Consider the following 17,396-nt stretch of genomic DNA (forward strand, 5'->3'; position numbering starts at 1 on the left):
TTTATAACACCTTCCTCATGGTGAATAATCTTTTGCTCTAGCCTGAGACCCAAAAGGCCTTCCTCAGAGAAAGAGTAAATCTGAAATAAACCAGCTCATGCAAGGCTTGGTTTACTACCATCTGGTGATTCTGAAAACCTCAAGCCTTAAACTTGAATTAAGTTGCTCCCAGATTGCTAGCATAAGCCCAGATCAAACAAGTCTTTTGTTAAGAGGATGATTACTAATTCTAGACTTCAAAATATTTATATAAATTATTTTTCAAACACAACACCAGCATTTAGCAATGGTCAGAAATATAAGGAGTTTAGACCATGAATAAGAACAGAAACAACAAACAACAGAAATAGATCCACAGGGAATTCACATAATGGCACCATTAGATCATGCTGTAAAACAACAGTGTTGTGCAGAAACTTCTAGGCGTGGTTTATGTAATCTTGAATACAGCATAAACTCTTACATAACTAACCATTTGTTTTCTCCTTTCCAGGTCTTTTCACCTTCTGAGGTCTCCCTCATTTTACATTTTCAAGAATCTTTTCTCTTTTTTCACAGACATTTTCTCATCTTTTCCAAGTTGCCCAGATTTCCTGAAAGTGGTTAAACACATCAAATCTGGAGACAGCCTGTCAGGATTTGAATCCTGGCTCCACAGTTTACCCAGAGGAAGTTACTTAACCTTTAAGCCTCAATTTCTACATTTATAATAACTACCTTCCTCATAGAGTTGTTATCAAGGTTAAATTAAGATAGGCAAAGTGCTTATAACAGTGGTTGGCATTAGATAGTGCTCAATAACTACTAGCTATTAAAACTCCAAACCACCAAGCTTTAGTGTCAACATTATATGGTCAGGGCACATAACCAGCAGCAACTCTTCACCTGGAACTTCTGTTCTGGGTTTCATTTTCCCCTAGGGCTTCTCTGATGTTGATCTCTCCCATTACCACTGTCTAGGATCCATTGTCCTTCTAAGGCTATGGTATGAGCTTGGACAAAAATCCACCCACCTCACCAATCTCCCTTAACACCAGAGCAGAATGTAGGGGTTTTCAAAAACGTTTTTAAATATACTAAAATACTGAGAGAAAATGAAAGAGAAAGTATACTGTCTTACTCCATTTTCTGTTGCTATAAATAAATGCCACAGACTGGAAAATTTCTAGAGAATATAAGTTTATTTAGCTCATGATTCTGGAGCCTGAGAAGTCCAAGAGCATGGCACTTGCATCTGGTAAGGGCTTTCCTGCTGTATCATGACATGGTAGGATACATCACATGACATGATGAAACAAAGCAAGCACAAGAGAGCCAGAGGGAGCTCACTTTTGATATCAAAGCCACTCACACAATATGAACCCACTCTTATGATAGCATTAGACATTAATCTATTCATGAGGGCAGAGCCCACGTTAATCTCTGAATCCATTTAAGAGGGCAGAGGGATTAAGCCTTTGACATATAAATTTCAGGGGGACACATCCAAACCATAGTATATAAAACCTAAACCCACTGACTCACAAGGCACATCTCTATTTCTACTCCTTAGCTTTCCACTCTCTCTTTTTTTAATTTAATTTTTTAAAATGAGGTCTCACTCTGTCACTCAGGTTGGAGTGCAGTCCTGCAATGTAGGCTTACTGCAACTTCTGCCTCTCAGGCTCAAGAGATCCTCCCATCTCAGCTTCCCAAGTAGCTGGGATCACAGGTGTGCACAACCACGCCCAGTTAATTTTTTGTATTTTTCGGTAGAGACAGGGTTTTGCCATGTTGCCTGGGCTGGTCTCAAACTCCTGAACTCAAGCAGTACTCCTGCCTCAGCCTCCCGAAGTGCTGGGATTATAGGCATGAGCCACTATGCCTAGCCTTAGCCTCTCAGTTTCAAAATCTGCGTCCCATTCTGCTCCCTGTCTCAGTACAGAGAACTTCTCACAGTTTCCAAAGGCTGGAGCTGGGACACATGGGCTCCTCTCCTTGCCTTTTCACCTCGAGCTGTCAGTTGTCCTCCCTTCCACGTACAAGATACTAGATGGTATACTACCTGAGAGTCACCATTAGAAACCTTGATTCTTCAGGAGTCATTTCAACTAATAATTGGTTTCCAGTAAGAAAATCAGGTAACAGGACTGTGGTGACTGTCCAGAGGAATCATCTCAACCTTCAGGTGGGCCTTTGCCCCTCTGGGCCAGGAAGAGATCAGTGTTGCAATAACAATAAGCCAAATGTTATTACAGCACTGTTCAGATCCAGGACATGTTTGCCCTCAGGTGCTCCCTGGCCAGTCCTCTGCTCTGCTCTGTGTCATGGAGCCTATGAGAGTTTGCCTGGGCTGCCGTAACAAAATACCATAAACTGGGTGGCTAACAACAACAATCTATCTTCTCACAATTCTGGAGGCTAGAAATCCCATGCCAAGCTGTTGGCCGGGCTGATTTCCTGAGGCCTTGCTCCTTGGCTTGCAGATGGCTGCCTTCTCGCCGTGTCCTCATGTGAATTTGTCTTTCCTCTGAGCATGTGCCTTCCTGTTGTCTCTGTGTCCAGATTCCTTCTTCTTCTTCTTCTTTTTTTTTTTTTTTTTGAGATAGGATCTTGCTCTGTTGCCCAGGCTAGAGTACAGTGGCATGATCTTGGCTCATTGCAACCTCCGCCTCTCAGGTTCAAGCAATTCTCCTGTCTCAGCCTCTCAGGTAGCTAAGATAATGCATGCACCACCACGCCTGGGTAATTTTTGTATTTTTAGCAGAGATGAGGTTTCACCATGTTGCCCAAGTTGGTCTCAAACTCCTGACTTCAGGTAATCCACCTGCCTCAGCCTCCCAAAGTGCTGGGATTACAGGAATCAGCCACAGAGCCCAGCCCAGAGTTCTTCTGTAAAGACACCAGTTAAATTAAATTAGGCCGCACCCTAACAGCCTCATTTTACCTTAATCAGCTCTTTAAAGACCAAATTTCTTAGTCTGTTCACACTGCCATAGACTCATTAACCATAAACAATAGAAATTTATAGGCCAGGCGGGGTGGCTCAAGCCTGTAATCCCAGCACTTTGGGAGGCCGAGGCGGGCAGATCACGAGGTTAAGAGATCAAGATCATCCTGGCCAACATGGTGAAACCCTGTCTCTACTAAAAATACAAAAAATTAGCTGGCCGTGGTGGCACGCGCCTGTAGTCCTAGCTACTCCGAAGGCTGAGGCAGGAGAATTGCTTGAACCCAGTAGGTGTAGGCTGCAGTGAGCCGAGACTGTGCCACTGCACTCCAGCCTGGCGCCTGGCGACAGAGTGAGACTCTGTCTCCAAAAAACAAAAAAGAAATTTATATCTCCCAGTTCTGGAGGCTGAGAAGTCCATGATCAAGTCACTGGCAGATTTGGTGTCTGGTGAGAGCCCAGTTCCTGGTTCACAGATGGTGTCCTCTTACTGTGTCCTCACATGGTAGAAGGGAAGGCAGGTTTCTGGGGCTCCTTTCATAAAGGCACTAATCCCATTCAAGAATGCTGCCTTTGCAGTCTAATCGTTTCCCAAAGGCTCCAGCTCCTAATACCATCCCATTGGGGATTAGGTTTCAACATATGAATTTGAGGCAGGGGTGGTGGGGGGTGGGGGGAACGAACATTCAGACCCTGGAACCTTATCTCCAAATATAGTCACATTCTGAACTACTGGAGGTTAGGGCTTCAACATGTGAATTTGGGGGGACACAATTCAGCTCATGCAGGACCTGACCCCTGTTGGCTACATTTCCTAGGCTCCCCTGTCAGCCAATGTCCAGCTGGGTTTGGCCACTGGTAGGTTCTGGAGGGACACTGTAGAGTGGGAGGAAGGGAAAAGAGAAAGTGTCTCCCCATCCCTATTCAGGCTCCAGCAACAGCGTCTCTTCATTGTCCAGTCTTCCCTGGATATTGGGCCACCATTACCAGCCTCTGCTGGGTAAAACTTGCCTCTGGGTTCTGCGAACACTGTCTCTTCCCTCTGGCCCTCTAGACTTGAGTAAAAGCGGCTTCCTGTTGCTGCTAATCTCTGGGTTGCCTCTCTATCCTCTGTTTGGCTTTTCATCTGTTTCCATCTTCTATATAATGAGTTATGTATATTACATCCTCCTATTTCTAGTAGTCATTATGGTTTCTGCATTCTTGGTGGGAACCTGACAAAAATGTCTCCTCAGAAACATAATTTATATAGGATAAATAATATATTTATATAGGATACAAAATATATTTATATAGGAAGGATTAAATACATATGGTAATATGGACTAGGACAGTCTATAAAGTTCTATCTAAAAAGCTTTGAAAAATGTGCTATTCTTTTCTGGATTTCTTTGAATTGCCAAGCCTCTCACAAGCACATCTATTTTGCCTGCCTTTATTGTCTATTGCTGTGCAAAGTTTTACTTCAAACTTAGGAGCTTAAAATTTACACACATTTATTATCTCACACTTTCGCACAGCAGGTCAGGAGTCCAGGCATGAATTTCTTGCATCCTAAAACAAAGGCCTTCATTTCCTTGCCAGTTGTCTTGTTTTGTTTTGTTTTTGTCGAGACAAGGTTTCACTCCGTTGCCCAAGCTGGAGTACAGTGGCGTGACCTTGACTCACTGCAGCCTCAAGCTCCTGGGCTAAAGTGTTCCTTCTGCCTCAGCCTCCCAGGTAGCTTGGACCACAGCCACAGACTACTGCATCTTGCTAATTTTGAACTTTTTGTACAGACAGGTCTCACTGTGTTGCCTAGGCTGGTTCCTAGTCTTGAGTGATCCTCCCGCCTCAGCCTCCCAAAGTGCTGGGCTTACAGGCATAAGCCACTGTACCCTGCCCTTGCTGGCCGTTTGGGGCTGCTGTCAGCTCCTAAAAGCCACCCATAGTTCCTTGCCACATGACCCTTTCACCACATGGCAGTTCCTATCTCCAAAGTCAGCAAGAAAGTCTCTCTAGTTAGCTTAGACAGTCTTGTATAAATGTGATCAAGGGAATGATACCCTGTTTCAAAAAAACTCTCAAGCCAAACTCCTCTACTCATATCAACACAACAATAAACACAGAAGACTTCTATAACTACGAATTTTGTGGGGGTTTCTCTCCACCAGCAAGTAAGCAATAGATTCTGCAGTGGAAACCAGTCTGGTGTCCTCCAATTCAGTTCTGACATTGTCTACCTGGGGATTGCATCAGATCCCACAGGTTGAGGGCTCAGTCCCACCAATCACTAGTCCAAGCCTCCAGAACTTCTTTAAGTTGAGGTTCCCATGACCCTCTCTTTGGTTTCATTTTTTTTTTTTTTTTTTGAGATTGAGTCTCGCACTGTTGCCCAGGCTGGAGTGCAGAGGTGCAATCTCAGCTCACTGCAACCTCCACTTCCAAGATTCAAGTGATTCTCCTGCCTCAGCCTCCCAGGTAGCTGGGATTGCAGGTGTGCACCACCCCACACCCTGCTAGTTTTTTGTGTTTTTTTTTTTTGAGCCACGGTCTTGTTCTGTCACCCAGGCTGGAGTACAATGGCATGATCTTGACTCACTGCAACCTCTGCCACCCAGGTTCAAGTGATTCTCCTGCCTCAGCCTCCTGAGTAGCTTGGACTACAGGCATATGCCACCACGTCTGGCTAATTTTTGTATTTTTAGTAGAGATGGGGTTTCACCATGTTAGCCAGGATGGTCTCGATCTCCTGACCTCATGATCCACCCACCTTGGCCTCCCAAAGTGCTGGGATTACAGGCGTGAGCCACTGCGTCTAGCAGGATTCAATTAATTTTCTAGAGTGGCTCACAGAACTTGGGGAAACGCTTGCATTTACTCATATATTACAAAGGATATAGATGAAGAAGTGTGCAGCGCAAGGTACAGGGGAAGGAGTACAGAGCTTGCAGGTCCTCTCCAGGTGTACCACCCTCCAGGCACCTCCACATATTCACCTATAAGGAAGCTCTCAACCCTATCCTTTTGTGTGTGGTAGAGGTGTGGCAGGGGAGCGGTTGTGGGGTTGTTTTTTGAGACAGGGTCTCACACTGTCACCTAGGCTGGAGTGCATTGGTGCAATTACAGTTCACTGCAAGCTCTACCTCTAGGTCTTAAGCAACCCTCCCATCGCAGCCTCCTGAGTAGTTAGGACTTACAGGAGCACACCACTACACCTGGCTAGTTTTTGGTAATTTTTGTAGGACTGAGTTTCACCCTGTTGCCCAGACTGATCTTGAGTTCCTGGGCTTAAGCAATTCACCTGCTTTGGCCTCCTGAAATGCTGGGATTACAGGCATGAGCCACCGCACCTGGCCCTCTTGTGTTTTAAAGGAGACTTCATTACATAGGCATGATTGACAACGGTGTAGAGATGTGACTGGACAAAAAGGGTATGATTTCATGTGAACAGGCTGAGTGGGGAAACCCAGTAAGACCCGCCTGTTCAGATTCTTTTTGGCCTTTCTGTGCAGCACCCCTTCCTTCAGAGTATGGGGCAGGACTGTCTCTGGAATGAAGGTCTTTTGAGCTGCAATCAGATTAGAGTCCTGCCTTGGGCAAGTAAAAGGAGGACAGAAGTTCAGAGAGAGAGAGAGACAGAGACTGTTTCCTGAGGCTTGTTCCCAAGGCTTAAAATGCTCCAACCTTATAACAAAAGGGCTACAACAAGAGGGCTATGGAAGTTCTGAGCCAAGAACTATGACTTTCATGCTTTACATATATATATATATATATGTATATACATATAATCCTATCACACATCACATCAACTTTGCCATATTTTCGTGGTTAGAAGCAAATCCCAGGTTCCGCCAGCACTCAGGGGAAGGGCATACACAAGGGCATGACTCCCTGGGCGGGGGGTCACCTCACTGTGCACCCACCACCCTGCCTGCAGTGGGAGCAGAAGGGCAGCAGATGCACAAAGTGACAAGTCTGCAGGCACAGCCGAGGTAATTTGGGGGTGGCAGAGTAGCTCTAGGGAGCCAGAAGAGGCAAGGAGGAGAGGCTGGCTAATGCTTCCTGGAAGGAGTGGGACAGTCTACACTGGGGTCAGGCAGGGGCTGAGAGAGACATGGGGCAGGGCCTCTCTTGAAAGTCACAGCTGGACAGGGGTGGTCGCCAGGAAATGAACTGCCTGTGACATGGGCAAACCCAGCCAAAAGCAGAGGGAATATCAAAGATCAGGAGAGTAGGAGGGTTGAGAAGAGCCCATGGGAGAGGTGTGGTGCCAAGGAGGCAAGCTGAACGCACAGAAAAGAATTCCAATTTTGTAACTTGAGGACTCAGTTCCTCACCCCCATGCCCATCCCAGCCAACTTGAAAGACGCCCTAAGTCCCAGGAGAGTGGGAAACACTGAGGAGGCCCACATGAACCAGACATGCCTTTTTTGACCCTGTGCAATAGCGTCTTAAGGGCAGAGCCCAGTTTCATTTCCTCTCTTCGACCTTCTTAGGCTCATTGTTACATTTCCTGGCTTCATCCCAGTTCTCATCTTCTGCCACCTCTTTGAAGTAGCTGACTGGGAACTTCTTAAATTGTGCAGAGAGTAACTTCCATAGCACCATGCAGTCCATATGCCCTCCTCTGTCGGTGTTTCTCTTCTGCTTCCTTTAGGGTCTTTTTTTTCCAGGGAGTTTTACATCTTGTGGTTTCAGCTCTCAAATACAGGTGAAACCTCAAATTCATACCTCCGGCCTTGCTTGTCTTCTAGGCAGGTGCTTGGAAAAAAGGGACAAGAGAACATGTTTCCACTTTCAGCTCTGTGCCTTCCCAGCAGCAGCCCAGGGGGTGCAGAGAGGGTCCAGTTTTGTTTTTGCTCTACCCTCTCCTCACATGTACATAAGGTCCCATCTACCAAACTGGAACCTTGAAATATTTGGAATTAATGCATTGAACAGTATAGAATTGTTCTTGATCAGAAACATGGAAAGATGAATCTTCTTTTTCTTTCTCCACAGGCAAATTCCTGTGTCTTAGTTTTCCAAACCCTCCACTGATGAGCTCCTGCTACCTCCGGCTTCGTGTGGCAGCCTCCAAAGTCCAAGCCATCACTCTGGTCTCTTCCCTGGTCCCCTTCACAAGAGAGACCACCCAACCTCTTCTGAGAATTCGTAAAGCTGAATGATGCATGAGTATGTGCTGCAGGGTCAAACTCCCTGGGTTCGAACCCCAGTTCTGTCTCTTGCTGGCAGCGTGACATTAGGCTGATAACTACTCTCTATGCTTCAGTAGCCTCAGCTGTAAAGCGGGAGAGATGACGTCTGTGTCATACAGTTGTCGTAAGGGGTAAGTGACTTAATACGTGCAACGTGCTTACAACATTCCTGGCAATTGTGTCACATAATAATAGAAAATCAGGCAACGAGGACCTTTGTCACCTATTTCTCTGCCGTATCCTGGCTAGGTCACTATGTGTCATCTAACAGGAATATAACTAATTTTAATCAGTATTTTATATATTTCAATTATATGGAAGTACAAACTTCAAAAATAATTGCTTTGCTTGCAGAAAGGCTCCTTTTTTTCCTTCCCCCATCCAAATTCTATCCTGTTTTTCAAGAACCAGCTTAGGTCCCACTTCCATGAAAATTGATTCCTGTTGCTTCAGTCTACATCAAACTCTCATTTCTGGAAATGTTTTCATAGCAGGTTCACGCCATAGAAGTTGGCATTGAATGACTCTGGTGTTCTGTGGAGTCTCTAAGTGTCTCCTCAGTAAATAGTTTGCCACTTCTCAGACTGAGTTCTGAAAAAAATGAACTATAACAGGTAGTTGATGCCCAGAACGCAGGTTATTACCTTTATTATTGCTGGAGCCAAATTGTAGGCTATACTATAAAGTAAGGGCCAAATGTACTTCCTAACTCCATTTGAAAATGTGTGTCCACATGCACATGAATGTTCACTGCAGCACTGTTTACAATAGCAAAGACTTGGAACCAACCCAAATGCCCATCGATAATAGACTGGACAGGGAAAATGTGGCACATATACACCATAGAATACTATGTAGCCATAAAAAACGATGAGTTTGTGTCCTTTGTAGGGACATGGATGAACCTGGAAACCATCATTCTCAGCAAACTTACACAAGATCAGAAAATCAAACACCACATGTTCTCACTCATAGGTGGGTGTAGAACAGTGAGAACACGTGGACACAGGGAGGGGAGCTTCACACACTGGGGTCTGTGGTGGGGAACAAGGGGAGGGACAGCGGGGGGTGGGGAGTTGGGGAGGGATAACATGGGAAGAAATGTCAGATATAGTTGATAGGGAGGAAGGCAGCAAACCACATTGTCATGGATGTACCTATGCAACAATCTTGCATGTTCTTCACATGTACCCCCAAACCTAAAATGCAATAAAATATATATTAAACATTTTTTTAATAAAATAAAATAAATAAACAAATAAAAGAAAAAAAGGAAAATGTATGACCTTTTTCTTGTGGGATTAGACCCAAAGCCACTTCATTCCAAGAAAATTACTCCACTTCTTGCAGGAGAACAAGAATAGGGACATGAGAAGCCAGGAGTATGTTTAAAAAAATAGTCCCACTCCTGCAACCAACAAGTAGAGTAAAGGCCCAATACTCTATCAAGATATTTCCATATAAACTACAAAATCTTGATGACAGGGCCTAGATTTTAGGCTTCTGATGCATTCTCTATAGTCCCTAAAATGGTATAGGTGGATAACAGCTGCTCAATAATAATTCCTCTGTTCTAATCACTGTCTATATAGTAGCTTAATTCACCATGAGAACCACCTGTGAGGTAGCTCGTATTAACACTGACGTTTTATAGATGAAGAAACTGAGGCACCAAGCTCACATAGTCAGCAAACGATAAAACTGGGATTAAACCCAGTCTGGCTTCAGAGTTCACGCTCTTAACCACTGTCCTGTACTGCACAGATTGACTTTCAAGAGCAGCAATGTTGGTAGAAATGGAGATTGTAAGAGTTCAGAAGCCGGATGGGAACCAGCCCTGCTAGCGCCCAGTGAAGGCAAGCTCTTTAACAACTAGTGCTTAGAGAATGTCGTCAGAGAAGATCCTACAGCACGTTTTCTTTTTACTACACTATCAGAGACTATCAGATTCTGTGCAATAATCCATTATGAACTACTCTATATATTTGGAAAGAAGTTTTTAATTCCACTTAAGGAACTAGTGAAATAAATTTTAATGCACTATCTGGTCATTTGTGGAAAAATGAATCAAAATGGCTCACATTTGACTGACAAAAAAATCAAACGTGATCTGATATTTTTCTGGCTCTGATTTTTGTTTTGTTTTGTTTTGTTTAAAAAAGATGGGGTTTCACCATGTTGGTCAGGCTGGTCTTGAACTCCCGACCTCAGGTGATCTGCCCACCTTGGCCTCCAAAGTGCTTGGATTACAGGAACGAGCCACCACAGAAGGCCTCTATTTTTTTTTTTTTTTTTTTTTTTGTGACAAGGCTTTTCTCTGTTTTCCAGGTTAGAGTACAGTGGTGTTATCATGGCTAACCGCAGCCTCAACCTCCCAGGCTCAAGCAATCCTCCTACCTCAGCCTCTCGAGTAGCTGAGACCACAGGTGCATGCCACCATGGCTGGCTAATTTTTGTATTTTCAGTATTTTCGCATGTTGTACAGGCTGGTCTCAAACCCCTGGGCTTAAGTGATTTGCTTGCCTTGGCCTCCCAAAGTGCTGGGATTAGAGGCATGAGCCACTTTGCCTGGCCCTGATTCTTTTGTTGCTCATACGATTAAACTGCAATTTTTGGACGTTTTCCTTTATTTTTTTGTTTTATAGGATGGCATGAAGGTTAAATTCTTATCCAAGTATTAATTACATTTGATCTCACAGCTTTACATTGCATTTCGGTGATCCACTTCAGGCTGAATCCGTAGTGGAGAAAATAGAACAGCCTTCAGGCATTTTGTCTGTTTACCACTAGAGGACACTATCTAGTCTTTTATCTGTGACAACCAAGCCCTACACATTTGTTTCGTTTTGTTTGTGTTTATCAAGGAAAGGCATGAAAGTCTTTTACAGCATGTCTCAGACTTATTGTGAAATCATGTAAAGTAGAGATAAGTTTCAAATCAAGTTGGGTAATCAGCTTTATTTGATGTTGACTACTATAGGACCTACTGTGGGCAGGCTCTGTGCTAGGTGCTTTTACATGTTACCTCTGAATTCAGCAACATTATCCTCAGTTTACAGATGAGGAAATTGAAGTTCAGCGAAGTCCTGTGATTTCCTCAACATCATACAATTGCACAACAAAGACTTAATTCAGGTTGTAAATCCAGCTCAGAACTGCTAAATAGAAAAAGGAAACTTAGGCCAGGCACCGTGGCTCATGCCTGTAATACCAACACTTTTGGGAGGCTAAGGCAGGTGGATCACATGAGGCCAGGAGTTCGAGACGAGCCTGGCCAACATGTCGAAATCCCATCTTTACAAAAAGTACAAAATAGGATTAGCTGGGCATGTGGCACACACTTGTAATCCCAGCTACTGGGGAGACTGATGTGGGAGGATCGCCTGAACCTTGGAGGCAGAGATTGCAGTGAGCTGAGATCATGCCACTGCACTCCAGCCTGTGGAGACTCTGTCTCAAAAATAATAAAATAAAAAAGAGAAATTTCCAATGATACCTGACCTGAAACAAGGTCCAAGAAAGTTTATTCTACCTTGTAGGACATCTGGCAATTCGCTGTGATGATTGGCAGGTTAAACAGAGTTAAAGAGAAATCCCATTAACAATGCTAAATGAAATTTAAAGATAAACTGATTCTAGCAAAATGCCATCCATCTGTATTAGAAACCATGTTTTAAATTCAATTGGGTCTAATTCGTTCCACATTTTTTATTTAAATGTAATTAGTGGGATAATTTAAGGGGTCAGATGTAACAAGAGGTTTTAGTTAACAAAGGAGCTGTGTTTCTGCCTGAGACCTTCATCTTTCTCGGGTGATAAAGATTTAAGTGTCTATGCCTAGGGGCCATGTTTATATATGTCTATGGGTCTTGGTAGTACATTTTCTGGTATAAAATTAAGTTGTAATGACTTTCTAGTTATTTTTTATTTTTTCTGTTTTGTTAAAGATAGAGGTCTCACTATGCTGCCCAAGTTGGTCTCAAACTCCTGGGCTTAAGCAATCCTCCAGCCTTGGCCTCCCAAAGTGCTGAGATTACAGGCGTGAGCCACTGCTCCTGGCCCTGTGACAACTTCCTGTCTTTCCACAAACATGGCTGCATTCAGCAGTGCAGTGTCACACTAAATAATGGCTCCATTGAAATGGATCAGATGTGCACTTTGTGCCATAGATGTTAATCAGTTCCAGTATTGTGCTGAATCTGAACCTGTTCATGAGATCATAATGAGCTTAGAATTATTCATTATAGTACCCTTGTATTTCCTGGTCTAGTGCTGTTTAATAAGCTACTGATACTACTTTCATATGAGAAGACAGATAAAATTTCAGTCCTGACTGTTCCAATTGCGTTTTTTTTTTTTAAAAAAAGACATTCAAATTCATGCTGCATGAAACACATCCTGCCCTAAAATAGAACTACTTAAACTGATCTTCAAGGATATGAATAAAGAGCATGCTGTCACTGAGAGTTGTTTTGTATACAGGACCAAGAATTATATTTGTTCTGTAACTTTAGCCTACCAATATTTTTTTTAATATAAAGAGACGGGGTCTCACCATATTGCCCAGGCTGGTCTTGGCTCCTGAACTCAAGCAATCCTCCCACATCAGCCTCCCAAAGTGCTGGGATTACAGGTATAAGCCACCATTCCCAGCCCCATTTATTAAGTCTGCAAAAAAAAACCAAAAAAATCTGGGGGTTAAAATGCACCTGGAAACTTTACATATTCCACACACTCATTTTAATTTAATAGGTCATCAAGCTTCTGATCTAGAAATATCTTTGAAATCAGGTTATTTTAACACTCCCTCCTCCTCTGGGATCTTGGAGCAGCTGTTGTTCCCCCTAAACAGCCTGTTAATGTGGATTTGTTTTTTAAATTACTATTTTGTTCCAATGATAAATTAGCTAGTTAATTTCATGAACTGAAAAGCCTGTTTGAGAACAACAGCATGTAAGATCTCCAAATCTTTCTGTAGGAGAACAGCCCGCCATGCAGAGTTCTATCACAAGAGCAGCAGGAGAGGTAGAGGCCTGTGTGCACATGAGGCAGGTCCAATTACGATTTGTTTACTGCCTTTCCAAGGTCTCAGGCCTCTCTCCCAGGCCTTGGATTTATTCTTCCTATTCAACACAACGACAGCCGGGTTTGACAGAAATAAAATTCAAGTCATGGCATATCAAGTAACTCAAAGATTTCATTCTGGTAAAATTGGAATCCTAAGTAGCTCAGTCATGACCGGGGAACTCTATATTGATGCTTAAAGCCTCGCATTTAATTATAAGGCTGCAGGGAGAGTAAAACTTGACCTCTGCTTTTCTAGGGTTTTTCAGTTGGCCTAAGAATTCAATTGACAGAACACAGATCTACAGGAGAAAAGCATACAAATATAATACACATGTTACCTGGCTAAGGAAATGCAGATTCAAAGATGCAGCATTGAAGGCTTATATTGAATTAGACAAAGAGTCACGAATTATGAAAATGTGACAAGGTCAAAGAGCCTGGCCTAGGGTGGTTAATTGGGTAGAGAGGTGACTAGGAAAATAAGGGTGAGTTTAACAAGTTTCATTTGCACAGATTTCCTGTCCTTGATAAGAATAATACCTTCTTTCTGGTATAAGGAGGGCATCTTTCACTTGGAATTTCACCTCTTGCTTTCAAAAAAACAAAAGGAAGGGCCGAGTGATCTTCTTTTCCTGCTGTTTTTTTCAGTGCCTAAACTCAAAATAGCCAATATGCCAGAGCAGCATACTTTGGGATAGCATGTTCTTAACTCGTTCAAGTAGAATAAGTGAATTAATTTTTAATTACATTTTTAATCTTGAGATGATTATAGAGTCCCATGCAGTCATAAGAAATAATACAGAGATAGCCTGTATCCTGTAGCTGGTTACCCCCAGTGGTGACATCTTGCAAAACTGTAGTACGCTACCACAGCTGACACATCTGCAACACTGATACATGCAACACTGATACAGCGTCCTAGGGAACTTCATAACTTCCTGGGAAAGTAGTACTCCACTGAATCAGACCAGTGGTCTCTTTAGCTAGGATCCATCAGTGGCACCAGGAATACTTATGGAAAAAGAGAGTATTCGTTTCTTTGATATCATCCCGAAAGTTTAGCAGTGTACCCAGACATTCACATTTTAAATTGCTATTAAGAGACGATCATCCATGAACATTTCTCACTCTTGTCTGCTGACTCCTGTCATTCTTGCCTTTGCACATGAGCTTCCTGCCCTCCTTCACCTGCCATGTGCCCTGTGAGGCTGACTTACGGGCAGCACCAACCTTCGGTGGCTTGTGTTTCTCTCTGAAGGTCATGGCTTCATCCGACAGTCAGATTTCTCCATGAAGATAGCCCTCCCCTAGTACCAGCACCCACTCCATGCTCTAACCCCCACAGGCCTAGGGGTGGGAAGAGTCCTATGGTCCCTTTTGGGGCCCCTCAGCCTGACCTCAATTCTGTAAGGAGTCCCTTTGTTAAGCTTCTTTCCACCACTCCCCTTGTGTGTGCTGTCAGGTTTCACCTTAGACCACAGCCAACACATTCAGCGAGCACTCACTGACCACGACTGTCGTCCTAATGCCCTCTTCTTCCTCCACTTGATGGACACTGCTCTCCCTGGCCCTTCTTCTCACAGTTGTAAGAGGGAGTCAAGGATAAAGCCCAGGGAAACACCACCATTTAAAAGGAGAGCTGTGGTCAAGAGGGAAATAGAAGATGAAGCAAGGCTCCCAGGCTCCTCAAACTCCGATTTCTCCCTTGGCATCACCTAGAAGCTTCTTTCAGGAGACTCACAAGAGCCTCCAACTAACCACTTGATGAACTGCCCAGATCCCCCCTTCAGCAATAAAGGACTTGGTCACCGAGCTGCTGTGAATTTGGCCAAAAACAGCCTTCAGCTGACTGCCTTCTTGTGGGGGCTGCCTTGGCTGAAGGAGTCCAGAGTCACGCTTCCTTCCAGCACAGCCTGCATCCAATGACTAATAAATGAGTCCAGTGTAAATGTCTGGTCCCCTTGGCCCAACTCAACACAATCACTGGTTACCTATTGTTGCATAGCAAATGACCCCAAAACTACCAACTTGAAACAACAAACGTCTATTATCTCTCAATGTGTGCGGGTTGGGAATCCAGGAGCGTCTTAGCTTCAGGTTGCATCTCAGGATTTCTTATGCTCTTACGGTCAAGCTGTCACATCTGAAGGGGCTGGGAGTCCATCTTGCTGTTGATAAAAGGCCTCAGTTTCTCACGACCTTGGCCTCTCTATAAAGTTACCCACAACATGGCAATAACTGCTGGGTCAAAATACTGTTTTCTATGGAAAGCAGACTTCCTTAATAATTTCAGCCCCATATCATGTCTTGGTCACTTTTAGTCATTGGAATAATTATTGCTACCTGTTAATAAAAAGATGGCTGGGCCCAGTGTCTCACACCTGTAATCCCAGCATTTTGGGAGGCTGAGGCAGGTGGATCTCCTGAAGTCAGGAGTTCGAGACTAGCCTGGCCAACATGGTAAAACCCCGTCTGTACTAAAAATACAAAAATTAGTTGGGCATGGTGGCGGACACCTGTAATCACAGCCACTCAGGAGGCTGAGACAGGAGAATCACTTGAACTCAGGAGGCGGAGGTTGCAGTGAGGCCAGATAGCACCGCTGCACTCCAGCCTAGGTGACAGAGCAAGTCTGAGACTCTGTCTCAAAAAAAAAAAAAAAAAAAAAGACTCACTACCTTAAGATCCAATGATTTTATTTTAAATCTTTAGTTTCACATTCAGTGTAAGGCTCTCTCCTTCTCTCCTATTCCCTGCAGAATAGATGTGTGGTCTGGGTCACACAGAACCTGTAAGTCTGTGATGCCTCCTGCTGTTAATGACCAGGGAGAGAAAAATAGAAGGGAGACGTGCCCCGTGAGACCCAGCTTATTGCCCTGTGTTAGTGTGGACAGATGAGAGAAGACAACATCATCAGACAAAAGATTTGCTCCCACCCAGCAACTCTAGATGCCAGGGGTTCCTTATAAGAGAATTATTCTCAACTCAAGCCCAGCCTCTGAGCTGGCGGCCTTATATCTCATTCCTCTGATGTGTGCCTCTCTTTACCCAATATTGTGGCATAGCCAGACAAGACCAAGGCCCCAGATATGGTATACTCACCACAGCCAATTCCTGGGTCTTCAGGTTTTTGTGGAATCCACCTTTCAAACCTCCAGGATACCATGACCTCAGGTGAAGACAGTTTTGATCCCTGCTTTGCCTGGCAGTCCCCCATCATGCCATCTCTTTCCAATGTATTTTTCCTCTATTGTGGTGGCACAGAGGATGGATAGTGAGCGTAGCATCCTTCAGCTGTTCAGACAGGTAACGCACATCAAATACTTACAAACCTGTGAGTGGTTCTCTGGAAAGCTCTTATCCTTGGCTTTGAGGATGGGAGGCAACCCACCTCCTACCATTCTGGGGAACAAATCATCCTAAAAGAGCACTGTACTTCTATAAAAGGCAACGGCCTTCTCCCTTTCAGCCTCACTTAATATTAGGGTGAGAGGTGGTGATGCTGGTTCTGCTTCCTGATTTCTCTTAGCAAGCCTTGTCAGGGTGTGGCCGGCCCACTCCAACAGCTGTGGTTCTAGGAATTTAGAATGTGGGGGATTTCATTCAGTTGATCCTCAGCTGTGAGCTCAGAATGGCCTTAGTCACCAATAGTTAGCAGCTGTTGCCATGTTTCCTCCAACCACACTCTGATCCTGTATTGCCTGTCTGGGTGAATGGTACCACCATCCTTCCTGTTTTATTAGTCTGTTCTCACATTGCTAGAAAGAAATACCTGAGACTGGGTAATTTATAAAGAAAAGAGATTTAATTGGCCTACAGTTCCACATGCTGTACAGGAAGCATGATGCTGGCATTTGTTTCTGGGGAGGTCTCAGGAATGTTACAATCATGGTGGAAAGGGAAGGGAAGCAGGAACGCCTTACATGGGCAGAGCAGGAGGAAGAGAGAGAGGAGGGAGATCAGACCTCCTGAGAACTCACTCACTGTATAGTACCAAGGGCGGATGGTGCTAAACCGTTCATGAGAACTCTGCCCCCATGATCCAGTCACCTCCCACCAGGCCCTGCCTCCAACATTAGGGATTACAATTTGACATGAGATTCAGGTGAGGTCACAGATCCAAGCCATATCAGTAATAAACTATTGCAGAATGAGGGATCTTCAGTAAGAAAACCATGATAGTCCCTGATAAAATGGGAAGATTAATCACCCTCCTTCCC

At 44.1% G+C, this 17,396-nt stretch overlaps 1 long non-coding RNA gene across 2 annotated transcripts in view; it reads right to left on the minus strand.

The window, feature by feature from the left end:
* The window catches only part of LOC118151550 (uncharacterized), a 32,274-nt gene extending 15,551 nt beyond the window's left edge, over positions 1-16,723 (minus strand). The window contains exons 1-2 of one of the 2 annotated variants that reach the window (XR_013532646.1): positions 16,279-16,723; positions 1,169-12,777 (exon numbers count right to left, since the gene is read on the minus strand). This is a non-coding gene — a long non-coding RNA (uncharacterized LOC118151550). Of the gene's footprint in view, positions 1-1,168; positions 12,778-16,278 lie in introns of those variants that run through there. The other variant, XR_004739920.3, reaches the window with a different exon arrangement.
* Positions 16,724-17,396: the final 673 nt, after the last annotated feature.

This window comes from Callithrix jacchus, chromosome 2 (assembly GCF_049354715.1).
Source record: "Callithrix jacchus isolate 240 chromosome 2, calJac240_pri, whole genome shotgun sequence".
Classification (NCBI taxonomy): domain Eukaryota; kingdom Metazoa; phylum Chordata; class Mammalia; order Primates; family Cebidae; genus Callithrix; species Callithrix jacchus.